Source organism: Megalops cyprinoides, chromosome 1 (genome assembly GCF_013368585.1).
Source record: "Megalops cyprinoides isolate fMegCyp1 chromosome 1, fMegCyp1.pri, whole genome shotgun sequence".
NCBI lineage: Eukaryota > Metazoa > Chordata > Actinopteri > Elopiformes > Megalopidae > Megalops > Megalops cyprinoides.
In genome coordinates this window covers 42,896,317-42,909,896 of record NC_050583.1, presented here as the reverse complement: position 1 = coordinate 42,909,896, position 13,580 = coordinate 42,896,317, and the positions used below count along the sequence as shown (strand labels likewise).

At 47.7% G+C, this 13,580-nt stretch overlaps 1 protein-coding gene across 3 annotated transcripts in view; it reads left to right on the top strand.

Annotated features, from left to right (window-relative positions):
• LOC118773764 (thyroid hormone receptor alpha-B) overlaps positions 1–13,580 on the top strand; it is a 96,820-nt gene that overhangs the window by 47,990 nt on the left and 35,250 nt on the right. For all 3 annotated transcript variants that reach the window (XM_036522842.1, XM_036522849.1, XM_036522858.1), the window contains exon 2: positions 1,875–1,951. The gene's annotated coding sequence lies outside the window, so the exon portion shown is untranslated. The remainder of the gene's footprint in view (positions 1–1,874; positions 1,952–13,580) is intronic.

Below are 13,580 nucleotides of genomic sequence, written 5' to 3'. Positions count from 1 at the left end.
ATTTGCGGAGCATCACCGTTATTATTTTGGGAAGGCATCCCAGATTTTTCATGTTTATATATTTTTGATGTTTCTGGCTTTTTCACGATGCCTGCCAAGGAAGAACATTCAATCTAATCATTGTCTGCGGAGATAATTTGCCAGCAGGATTTCTCTGACGAGACACAAAGAGACTCATTCACTGTGTGCTCACCAGCCTAACGGGGTTGGCACCAGCCAAGTTCCTAAAAATAAAGCACCGAGAATTGCTTAGGAGCCCAGCTAAATAAAAACCTCCTCTAAAAACCAGCCAGTTAAACAAATAAAGTCAAAATAATATTAAAAGCAGCTTGTTTGATTTAGCCTAATATGGCGTGAAGCACAAGGAGCGATAAGTCGTTCCAAAAACATATGCAAGGATGAAAGAAGTGGATGAAAAATATGGTTTCACTCTGTGGTGGAGGAGGTACGCGGCAATCTCTGGAGCTGCTAACTGATGTGTCCTGGCAGTCTGTGTATGGATATTCTCCCAACGTGCTGTTTTTATTAGGCTTGTACGTTATTGCTTTAATATACTCCATATTATCTGCCTTCAGCCTGTTGAGATGGCTGTGCCTCTGGCTTGCTCTCCCGTCGCTGATGACGCAGAGGGGAGACTTACTGTGTCATGGGCCAGGAGAAACTGCACAATTAATCTGGTCAGCCCAAACACCCTGCCCTCCTCCTTACTTTTTGTGCTCCGTGGTTCTGCCCTGGGTGGTGGAGGGAGACATGTTAACGTTCCCGGATCCTCACGGGCAGTAGCGTCCCTCTACATTTCTCACCTTGACCCTTGACCCTGCGCGCCGCCGCCGACACACGTATCACTTTGTCTACTACAAGGCGCGAGGGCCGCTGCATCAACAAACCAGCTGCTCTCTGCCCGTGCCTGCTCAGACGCAAATTATGGATGCTGAGAGACCCCCTCCTCTGTCAGCCCCTCTCATCCCCCCCCTACCCCGTACAAGGCATTAACAGGGATTCTCCTTTTGGCCCAGCACACCATGTTGACCTATGCCCCTTTCCCATTTCCTCACAGGGGAAGATAATTACATTAACAGCTCCCTCTCCCAGCAAGCCTCAGAACAGGATCTTGGCTTGCAGAAAGGAAATGTTTAATTGTATTACCCCCCCCCCCCCCTCCCAATTCTCCAAGAAAAGAGAACATTACGCAAAAAACAACAAAAGGTCCGTTGAGAGCTGATTACATAACAAGATTAACCCTATCAGGCAAGAGCTGGGGGGCTGGTCAGTTCCACCTGGTTCACGGTCACCAGAAAATCTGCGTGAACGTCTGTTTCCAAACCCATTGTTGTAGTGTAGTTAGCAGGAGTAGTCTTGAATGTCCAGAATTTTACTCCGGGGGGGCTGTGAATTAAAACCAAAATCTGGAAAGGTCTTTGGCAGCATGGTTTAAATATTGCTGGACAGGCCAGATATTGCAAAAAGGCATGTTAATTCCTGTTGCTGTATTTGGAATGTTCCAGACGATGGGTGCCATACCAAAGAGGGGGCTGGCACTAAAGAGGGGGATTTCTCCCAATGGCATTTGCAGGAAATTCAATTCTTCATTCAGGCAGAAAGGCCATGGGTGCGATCACAAGGGCTGCAAAAAATGCTTGCCCTGCAGATGCCTTCAATATTTCCCTCATACAAGGGCCATTTGTTTGGGGTTTGCGTGGGGATGTGTGAGTTTTAGCTGCAGAGCTGCATAGCTAGAGGAGCATGGAAGAGCCCTGGATGGGGGGCGGGGAGGGTGCACATTAGTCTTTGTACCACCAAGTCCTGTTTGTTTTCCATATATGATACTCTTCTCTCCCTGCCTGCCTGAACAGTCCTCTGTTTATTTCTCACAGGGCGGTGGCCTGCAGTCCCAGCGAGTACAAATCTGGGGAAATCATTAACCAGCCGCTGAGAACAGGACGCTAGTACAGTAAGTCCAGCCATTTTCTTTCTTCCTCCCACATACACATTATCAAGAGAACCCAGGGCAGCTGTCAGAGGAGAATGCCATACCTCACCCCCAGCTCATATAGCCAGCTCCGCAGGGAAATCTCTGCACTCCCCCTGATCACATGCCAAATATTCCCAAATAGGGTCTGATTCTCAGCCAAGTCGCCTTGGAAATATGCACTCCCTTCTCGTCTCTCTTTTTTTATGGTGCACATGCAGTCTGGTGCAGAAGGAAGGCCGTGATATTAATGGCAGTAGCTCTAGCCAGGCCAGAGTCGGAAATCAAGGAAATGCATTCCCGGCATTCTTGCCCTTGTCACGGAGTCGCGCTTCGGTTTTGTCAGCAGACATCAGTGTGTGGTTGTGTAATGAAAAAAAAAAGACCCTGCACCGGTTAGGTTTTCTTACCCTCTCCAGTTGCCCTCTCCTATCTGTTCCTCTCTGTCTGGAAGATGGCCTCTGGTGCTACGCAGACACAGACTAGGTTATTGTCAGTCTGGACAAAATGTGCTTGGCAGACTTTCTGCAAGACAACCTTTGACCTTTGTGACTGAGTTGCCAAGAAGATGGTCCTGGAGGTGGCGTCTGGTCCCTCTCCTTCCTCCTGTTGACATCTCTCCCTCTTCACTGCACTGCTATCCTGCTGAGCATCTGTGAGAATAGGGCCACCGTAATTAAAAAGTAATCCTGGCCTAAGTCCTAGTGTATTAGCCCGCGCCAGAAAAGGAAATGTTTTGCGCCGGCTGAGCGAAGCGGTCAGTCGCAGGGCAGATGTTTGGGAAATATGCCTCAGAGTAAAACCCTCCCGATCTGCCCTGCGAAGCTCTGCAGGAGCCCGAGCGGAGCTTAGTGAGTATGAATGAGGGCAGATGGATTATGCAAGATGCTGAGCACTGTGGTACAGCTGCCTGTGCAGTTCTCGTTAGCCAACGCCAACTTGATGGCTAGGCGTTTGGCAACAAGCTCAAACAAGCACAGAATTTTTTAGGAATTCAGAGGCGGATTTCAATATTTTGGAGAAGAGGAATTTATGACAAACTTGTTCCCAAACAGTTTTTTTTCTATAGGAGGATGGTGCAGGGGGGGTTGGCTTTGGGGTCCAGTCCATCTGGAGCCAGTAGGTAGGGAGGTCTGTGGATAGGCACTGGGGGTGGGAGTGGCCTGGATTGTGGAAGTTGGGGTATAAGTGACATCATAGGTGTTAGAGCCTTGCACCAGGTTGGGGAATGCTGGAGGGGTGTTGTGCAACAGATGGTTGGATGCTTCATAAAGCCCACCTTGTGCATGCCTTCAGTGTATTTGGAGAATACACTGAGAGACATGGAAGCCGCTTCCTCAAAAAGCTGTGATGCTTTGATGCCTTTTTTGTGAATCCTGTTAATAGGCTGATTTATGTCCTCTTCGTTTAACTGGTTTAACTAAAGAGAGAAAGACAGTGTGAGAGAGGGTGGTCAAAGAATCCCTATCAGGTTTGGGCAGATGTCGTTAGGTTAAGATGGAGCAGCTTCTGATAATCAGTGGCATGCATTCCAGCCATCAGAGCAACAAGTGTTTGACTTTGCGAGAACATCAAATTGGTTCTTTTTTTTACACCCGGAAGACAAAAGTACAGAAAAGCCTAAGTGCAGCCTCGCCTGCTTCAGTCCAGTTAAATCAGCTCCTGAAGTTGAAGAAGTTTTCTCTGCTCACTCAGCCCCCTAATCGTCCCCCATGACCACTCCCCCCCCATACACACCTCACCATGTCTTCTTCCTGTTTCTATGTGAGGAGGTTCCTGTGGCCCCTGGCTACTGTTGCATAGCACCCGTCTGGAGGTGCTGAGAAGGCGAACACGAGTTCAGCTATGTTTGTCAGAGGGTGGAGAATATGTCGCATGTCCCTTTAAGTTAACTGTGTTTTGCCATCTGTCCCAACCTGTTTGCCATGATGACGTCTTGAAATCAAAATAGAAGCATAACCTCTGTTGGTTTTGGCAGAGGATGAAATGAAGATACCTCGATGGATGGTGTGTCCTATGCGAGTGTGTGTTGCGGTGTGTAGCCCTTTTTGTCAAGTCAAGCTTTGTTCAGACACAGGAGTAATAATCTGTCAAAGACTGCTGACTGTTGAAAAATTTGATGAAAAGTGCATAGGGCATATTTGGTGTCAAATCTTTTTTTCATTTTTGTACTTTTGTACCCTTGTACTGTGTAAATGCCTATCTGTCCACAGTTCAAAATTGAATTGCTGTAAATTTGCAAATGGATGTGGATCCGCTGGCCTTGCGGAGCCGTGTGAGTGAACTCACATGGGGAGCTCGTGGGTGGTGTGAGGGTGGGGGGAGTGACGAACTCTGAGCGCTCTCAGCCCTGGGCCTGCCAGATAAACGGCACCAGCAGCAGGGGGATGGTCGCTTGCATGTCAACACTGCTCTTATCTGTGACAAACGCCAGCCCCCCGACACCCTACCAGACCTCAACCCCCCCCCCCCCTCCAGTTAACAGCTCGCCTGATTAGATCCCCAGTGCTCTCCCTGTTTATCGTGGCCTGTTTTTATGCCACGCCAATGACAGGCGGGTATCGGAGAAGCTGGCCCCGTAAACTCTAGTCCATCGCAGGCCATTCAAAAAAAACAGCAACGGACGGTAAACGGAAGTTTCCAACTCAATGCTTGAAGATCGAAATACGGTCTCCTACTGTCCTAGAACGCAAACTGGGCTTTGTGCTTCAGCACGGGGGGGGCGCCGTCCAGCCCCTTCCTATTCTCTTTGTTGTTGTTTGGAACATTAGCTGTGATCGATCTGCGTGCTCAGCGGCCCTCTGCCCTCCCCTGTCTTCTCTAGAGGCATCTCAGTCATGTTAACAGCCCACCGATTTAGCTCGGCTGGATGTTTCCACAGGGCCCTGACATGCTGGGGGCCCGTGATTTGTGTTGCCGCGAAGCCTGCACTACGCCACTGGTATGCTCCCATTAGCGGGTGACTGACACATGCCCGTGTTCCCTCCGCGCTCGACGCCGCTGCCGAGCCCCTTTGGAAAACATGTCCCAACAACCCCTCCTCCTACTCGCCCCCCAACATTTCGACGGGCGCCATGTAAAACCATTGTTGTGGCCATGCCCCTCCCCTTCCTCTCCCTTCCCCTCCCCCTTCCCGCTTTCACATGCCCATGCAGAACACTCACTCCCTTGCGAAGACTTGCACTGTAACGGCAGTCAGGGCCTTAGCAGACACACCGACAGACGTGTGCACACACATCCCACACACACACACACGGAGGGTGTTGCAGGGAACAGTATGTACCGTGTCCTTTTTCAGGCCACTCCTCCCATCACCCTGTACCTGCCGGCAGAGATCCCCTGCGGGTTTCTCGTTTTCATGTTGTGCCGGCCTGCTCCTTGCTTTCCTGGAAAGGACCAGTGCTGGAAAACCGGCACACCTTGGGCTGCTCTCAGCTCATGGGCTGGAAGCATGAATCTCTTCTACTCTGATCTGTCCACACGTGACCAAATAAATCTGCCCCCCCATCCCACATAGCATTTTGTGTTATTTGTCATTCATCCTGCTCCAGAGCCAGGTGCTTCTTTACATTATTTTTCATTATTTACATGTTGTTATTATTATTATTATTATTATTAGCAGTATTATTGTTATTATTAGTATTATTATTATACTGATGATGATTGTTGTTTTGCTCTTTTGAAATTTATTTTTTTATTAATTTTGATCATTTGAAGCTTGCTTTAAAGCATTTTATAATAGCGCATAACAGCTTTGAGCTTGTTCTGAAATTAGCTGCAGCTTCACTTGGTAAGGCTGGCCTGTAGTTCTGATGGAGGAACTGCGTGCCTGTCGCAGAGCTGGATTACAGTGCCCATGGAGGCTAGCCCTGTCTTTAACAGAGAGGAATCCTGCGTCCAGCAAAAGGGAGAAACACTGCATCCAGCCCCAAAGTAATGCTGGGCAGGCAGGCAGTGGTCTGATGTGTCTGATGCAGGGAGCAATCAGATACAGGGGCGGTTAATGAGCGCTCACCTCTGCAGCTCCCTGCTATTCCACTGCCACAGTGCCACTTAGTTAATGAAAAGGCTGCCTTGTAGCTCCGCGTACCCACCACGAGGCTCCAGGTTAGGTGAGACAGCCTCTGCTGGGTCTGGCTCACTAACAACCGCTTTGTATTTTTTTCATTTTTTTTACTATTTTTAGTCTGTGAGAAAATGCAGTGTGACTGACTGTGAATGTTCCACTTTTGTTTGCAGATTGAACGGTTTGTTCTTGTTATTGCAAGGTGTTGTGATGTATCAAATGTTGTAGAGATTGGGGTGTAAAAGGCTGAGGTCTTATTTTACAGCCAAAATGAGTGCAGTAAGCACAGTGGCAGAAGTGCGGCGGTCTCACAGAGACAGCTCTTTGCTGTGGAGGGCCAGGTGCATCTCTGTTGAATAGCAGCGGCAGCATCATTCTCAGCAGTCCAACGACATGCAGACAGGGGACGTCAAACAAACGGTGAATAGGAGGGACATTGGCAGTGTGTTAACAGTAATGCTCATGGGGCATTCTCCAGATGAACGCCAGGGAGGATCCCGTTCACACTGAGCACTGCTGCCTCCCTTCCCCTTTGACCTATCCGCACCCCCCCCCCCCGTCCTCAAAGAGGCGTTGGATGTGTGACGCTGTTCCATACAGCCGGGCAGGTGGGGCCTTGCTTCTGCGGCTATGACTTCTGGGTAATAAGCGGGATTACAGCCTGGGAGAGCCCCACTTTATCTGCTGCGGTACAAAGTCTGTCTCTCTAATCAGGTAATTACAGTGATCACCGTACTTTCCCGTTCAAGGCGGCAAAAGCAGCCATGCTGTCTTCCTCCCTCCCTCTCCTCCCCATCCCCATATCCCTCTCTCCCCCTCCCCGGTTTTCCCTGTGCTCCGTTTCAAATGAGAAACACATTTCCACCTAATGACCGTAATCAATGGCTGCAGCTGCACCCTTACCTATGTGAGCCCTGTGTTTGCACCGCATGGCCCCTCCTGATCGAAGGAAAACAAATTACAGTCAGCCCATAGGAGCAGTTCCTGCTCAGAAGGATTAAGGTCGTTACAGCACAGTGCAGCAGGAGTGCCCTATAGCATGGTATAGCGTTAAACCTGAAACCTAAATAACAAAGCAGGAAAACAAATAATGCAGTCATTACCGATTTTCCCTCACTTAGCCTCCTTAACTCAAAAACCACACACAACTGTGTCATGTAGATGTTTGCATGTGCAGAGGGATGTATGATTTGTTTGTCTGTTCAGGGGATGGGAACATCCTTAATTGCTTTCAGAGGCAGTCAGCTTTGGCATTCCTCTCTGCGTGCATCAGACAGGCTATTTTTGGAAATTCCGTATCCCAAACATTCTGACAGGGGCGGAATCTTGATGCCGTTTACAGCATTTTCCGTTGCTTGATCCATAGGAGATTTTCCTAAAGTGACAAAATCTAGCCGGATTTCTTAATGGGTGTCACACTGCGTGCCTTTGAGTGAGTTCTTTTCACGTGGAGTGAAGTTATATGTGCGTTTGCAAGATGTTGCACAAATAAAATTTCAATTTCATAACAAAGAATGCGATAATTTCTGTAGGCACTGTGTTGTGGGCGACACGTAGACACTACTCAATTGATGTCATCCTAGCAGCTCTCAGGCACCTGAGGAATCACAGGGTGCCTGAGAGTGATGAGATAAGGAAATCCTGGAGGCCTACCCAAATGTATCCTCAGCAGAACAAAGTTGATTTGTTCTGCCACTGTGGGCTCCTGGTCATTGTCAGCAAATGATATAGCTGGTCTCAAACCTGGGCCATAGGGATCACCCTGCACTCAAGATGAACACCTTGCTGACTGAGCTCCCAGGGATCCCTTCTAATTTTTGGTGGGATGAAGCTGAGATGGACTCTTACAGCAGGAGAGTCTGAGAGATGCTTCAGTGCACACCACATTTTTCATGCACCCACAGACACCCAGAGCCTGGTAATGCGCCAGGCCCCTCTCTCTCTTTGAGAAACCATGGAGTATTTGGGTCTTTGCCTTTCCTCTGTGCTCGTCTACACGCTGTTCTTACGGTCTTTGTCCCTTTGCTCGTATGTTTGACCAGAACTCTCCCAACAGAGAAGGGCTTGGTTCCAAGGGCATGCATGTGTGTGTGTACATATGTGCGTGTAAGCTCCCAGTGTCAAGGTATGACCTCCCCTGCCCCTGCCCCCCCTTCTAGTGATGGGCTTCCTGGGTGCAATCAGGGTATGAGAAAACACCAGCTTTCAGGATGCCTCGCGCCAGCCCAGGGTGGTTGTTGTCAAGTGGCTCCTCCCTGTGTACCTGCACACTGATTCACACGCTGTTTTTAAAGGTGTGGGTGGGTGCGTGGTTCAGCAGAACCACATTACAAGGGCAAAAAAGTGGCTGTGGCTTCAGCACTCTGATTCCTCAAGTGCAATACCACTGCTGCCGTACTTGTACTTCTCATCAGCCTCACCCGAGAACAGAACGCTCTGTTCTCTCTCTGTCTCTGTCTCTCTCTCGCTCTCTCTCTCTCTCTCTCTCCCTCTCTCCCTCTCTGAGTCAGACCACAGCGGTGCATCTCCTCATTGCACATGCAAACACTTTGTGCTGTGATTTGTCTGCCGATTAACTGTGCCAGGTCTGCGAAGAGGAGCGAAGGCAAGGATGTTGTAGTGAAGATGTTATTGGGGTCCATCTAGTGTGTCTCAGAGAGCGCCAGAGGAAATTGTGTGCATCCCATTTGGAAGGCCCAACGCCAAATGCTCACACACACACACACACACACACACACACCTCCCCTAGGACTACCCCAGCACCAGTCAAAGCACTGAGTGATTTGGGGCTCGGCTGCAAGAGGGAACAGAGGAGACATAATAACATATTAATCACCAATGGGATAATGGATGATCCATCTCTCTTGTTATTGTTGTGTCAGACGAAAGCCTACCCCCTCTCATTAGGAGGCATCTCAAGCCAGAACAACACAGATTCAGGAAACCCGGTCTGAATGAACAGCACTGAGGTCTGATCTGCAGATAAGATAACTCTTTAACATACACACACACACACACACACACACACACACACACACACACAAGTACACAAACCACTGTTCCTTCCACCTATCGCATTATCTGTTTGCTTAGTGGAATCTAAGCAAATCTTATGCGGAATCTTGCGCCTTACACAGCCTGCAACTGTCATTTTACAGCTGGTTATTCCCTGTAGAAATTCAGGTGAAGTGCTTCTCTGAACCTAAGGTTTGAACTTGACACCTTGCGGTTATAAGTCCGAATCCTCCAGCCAAGATGGTATGATTTAGTCCAGGTGCGAGACAGCTGGTGAATGAAGCTCCCTCTGGAGAGCGGTGCAGAAGATGGGGCTTTGTCACCGTGGCCATGTGACCATGACGCTGTGGGGTGGTGCCCGATGTCGACCGCTCCTCCTTGGTGTCAGCGGTTGGCAGCGTCCGATGTGGGCTCCCTTCTGACAGAGCAGCTTGCGGCTAATCTGATCTTCCTAACCCCTCGCTTTGCATACGGGCACAATGGCCCTTCTCTTGCAGGCCTGCACCACGCCTGGTATTTCCTGCTCTGCGCTGATTAGAGGAAATTGATTTAATGGGTCTGATTTAGTGGCTGAAGGGGCGGCGTCCATCCTGGCTGTCCCTGCCGTGGGAGGAGAGGCGGGGGCGAGAGGGTAGATTCCCCACTCACTTAGAAAAATCGCAGCGATCCATACGTTGAGAGGTGGTCTCTGGTGCACTTCATCCCCAAGGCCCCTTCGCCCCCTGATAACCCGAGTGGTTGACGTCCCCAGGGGGTGGTCAGCCTCAGTGGTGAGAGTCACTCCCTGTAGTGAGAGGGTGCAGACACACTGACACGGCCATACGAACTGCATCCCTTCTGATGTCGGAATTTGGGGGTCCGTAGGGTTTCTCTCTCTCTTTAGCGCAGGAATGTGGGCAGTGGAAGTCTTGTGGAAGCTGTGCAATATGACCAAAATTTCATATCCCAATAACGATGCATATCACGATATATAGCACATTTTCTGTAAATTCAATGAAGACATAGTTTATATAAAATGACCACATGGAAAGGCCTGTTTCTTATTACATTTTGAATTATATACTCGACAGATAAAAGGTACTTACTAATATTTGATTATTTTTCTCCTTTTATTTAGAACCTTCGTGCAAATTTGCAATTAACCCTTTCGCGTGTAGGTGCGATTAAATTGGATTAGATTGGAAAAATTCTAGCTAATTTTAGGTTTGAGGAAACGATTTAACGTTAAAAAATATAGTAAATGCTAACTGAAAACTATGAGAAGGTTAATAACGCTAATGAAAACATAACTAACCATGCAAGGTAACACGCGCGCTACATAGCATAAAAATAAGTTACGTGCAAAAGGGTTAAGCATGTAGCAAAATATAAAATATTAATGTATAAAATATAAAAAGGTAAATAGAAAACTTTCCTACTACAGTTCTGTGTCATGTTCACTTTCCTGCCTGCATCCGTGCAGTGTGGAAGAATGCAAAGCGTCGTCCAAATGACGAAAAATATTGCCATAAAGTGTGTGATTTGCGACACAATGAAATAAACGATAGAGCATAATATGAAACGATAGACGTTTTTCTATCATCACACAATATATATCGTCATATCGCACAGCCCTAATATATTAAACATAAGCCAATCAGACAGACAAAGCTTTTAACAGCATCTGTGATACAGATTGTATGTTAGTGTGATTTAAGTGTGATTATGATGAAAGAGATCTAGTGAGACGGTGTCTTTGATGACCATGCTAAGTAGCTCGTGTGATGGGCTCCAGAGGCAGTGGAATGAGCTCTGAAACTGCAGGTTAGAAAAGGTATAACTATAAAGAAGGATGAGTTTGTGTTGAGAACAGCAATCTAAAATGATGGCAAAATCAATGAATCTGCTTGGCACAAGCAAATCCAGTCTGAATAATCAATGACATATTAACAGCAGTGAAAAAAAGTGTGTAATTGATACAGGCCACATTTCATTTAAGAAACAATTACAAGTGATATATATACATGCATACATATACATACATACATATATATGGCTGGATGGCAGGGTGCGGTGCGCCCTGACCCATAGCCCACGAAACATTAGCATCGGTGCGCCCATTATCACATATTTACTCAGCAGGGCTCCTTATCCAGGGTCACGCTCAGTGTTTTATGTTGTTGCTGCAACAATCTACAGATAAAATGGCGAATGGGAGATATTCAAATGTGCATCAGAGTGCAGTCTGATAAAACCTTCAGTGCTGCTGAAGCAAGACGATCACCGCAAGGCCTTTCGTACTGCGCTAAGAATCTCTCGGCATTCCATTTTTGCTTTGCTATCATGTGAGAGCTTTCGCAAGCCAGAGGAAAGCCCCCGGGAGCACCGCGAGGGGGCAAAATGCACATGCCACCGGAGACGGGGTAGTGTGTGTCACTGGAGCATTTGGTGACCGTGGGGTCATTCCACACGCCCCTCGGAGATCATCGCAGTTGCACCCTTGATCAAGGCACAACTTGACCTGCTCTCATACAAACTCAGGATTATAAATGGGTCATAAGTAAAACTAGAGTGTCTGGTGGCCACGACAAGGTCGCCTTACTTCTGTGTCTACTTTATCTTTATTTTTGTGAAGTGTTTCATTCAGACCCAAAAGAAAACGTGGTGACATTATGCAGTACACCTTGAGGTTTGCCTTTACCTGTAAGTATTGTCATACCCAAAAATATAATTTTATACTTTCGTGTTTTTTCAAATACCACCATGGAAATGATAGTGTTTGGAAAACAGCTGTGTGCAACAAAAATGCTACTATGTTACAGCTAAAACATTTTCAGAGAGCTGTCTGTAATTACTGTCTGTGAAGCTGTGATGTGCACTGGGCAATGCAGACAGCATAGTCGAGAGTAAACATTGAAATCTCAAATATCTGTGGTGGAAAAAATTGTTAGGCACAAAATCTGTTGGTCTCTTCTGATGCAGACAGACTGCAAGTGCTTCTTGCACAAATAGGTAATTCCCCTTTTTGCCTGCAATTGTATGCATTGATTGTACAGTGTATTTTACTGTATGTCTTGTTATGTCCCAGCTGAAGGGTGATAGACTGTGAAGTCATTGGGACGGAGGAGCCAGTTGCCTGGGAGGACAGAACCTGGGCTTTAAGAGCAGAGGCTCATAGGTGCTCAAATGGGACGCCTGGCATAAGTAAGCCCAGCAAAGTAAACCTGGTTATAGCAGGTTCCCAAAAAAGGTGTGGAGACGCTGGGGTAGAAACTGTGCTCTCACTGTCAGAGAGTGAGCACTTACACCCGTCTTTGCCAAACTGTGATCCTTTGGAACAGATAACGTGTTCTAGAAGATGTAGAGGGTCAAGGAAGTCACCAAGAATAGATACAGAATCATTACATTGGTCGCACCCTTTACACACCCTTGTAGGCGTATGGTGCAGAGGTTAAGGCAACAGGCTTGTAAATGGAAGATTGCAGGTTCAACAGCAACTGCTGTTGTACCTTTGAACAAGGTACTTAACCTGAATTGCTTCAGCACATATCCAGCTATATACATTGATAATATGTAAAAGGTACAGTTTGCCCTGGGTAGAATGCTGCTGATAGATGCTGTTTTGATCTAATTAGGTTTTCTGGAACATATGGTTTTTGTGAGCGTATCCCTGCATGATCCCTCATTGCAAGAAATATCAAATGCTAAGTGGGTAGAGCACTGCAACCACATCTACTGACTTTATATGTGTGGTGCAGACGAACTTACATTATCACCGCTCTGCTGCTGCCTTGGGGATCATCTAGGGCTGTTGCTTTCACGTAGCTCATACTTACTTGTTAGACCCACTTGATGGCCTACTTCTGTAGTATTGTAGCAGAGAAGAGAAGACAAAGCAGCGCTCAAGGGCTCCGTGTCCCAGTATGAATTCAGCATAGTCCCCTGGTCCTGGCCAAATTCTCATTCCGTACCCTGGGGTGTGTAGAGGTGTAGAATCAGTAGCACTCTGTTACTTATCTCCCGAGTGCATGCGCGGGTACAATCTGTGCTGTCTGAACAAGCCCCCATTGCTGGAGGTACGAGTCTGTCATGGGAGCGTGTGCGAGTTGGTGAGGCGAAGAGCTGGGGGTGGAGGGGGTGGATGTTCACACGGCACAGTGGCCAGAGCATTACACCTTCCAGTGAGAAGTGCCTGGATTAATGAGTCCCTCACCGATTAATAAAACAGCCGCCCGAGGCTTCAAAGTACCTTCCCTGCGGAGGCAGCTCAGATGTTTATTTGGCTGCCCATAGATTTCGGTGCTCCTCTGAGAGAAAGCACCCACTCTTGGAAAGGGTCCTGAGGACACAGGTGTACTTTCTTCGGAGTGCAGGCTCTGCGAAACTCGGCACGCGTGCGGTTAAGTTGTAGAGATTCCAGAGCTTGAGCACTGCTCCACTCTTCAAGGGCGGAATAAAAGCAAAAACAAACTGATGTAGCTGTAGCCCCAGATCTGCCCAAAATGCATCGCTGGAAACCTGCGTTAAAGTCAGCCATTAATCATCAGGTGG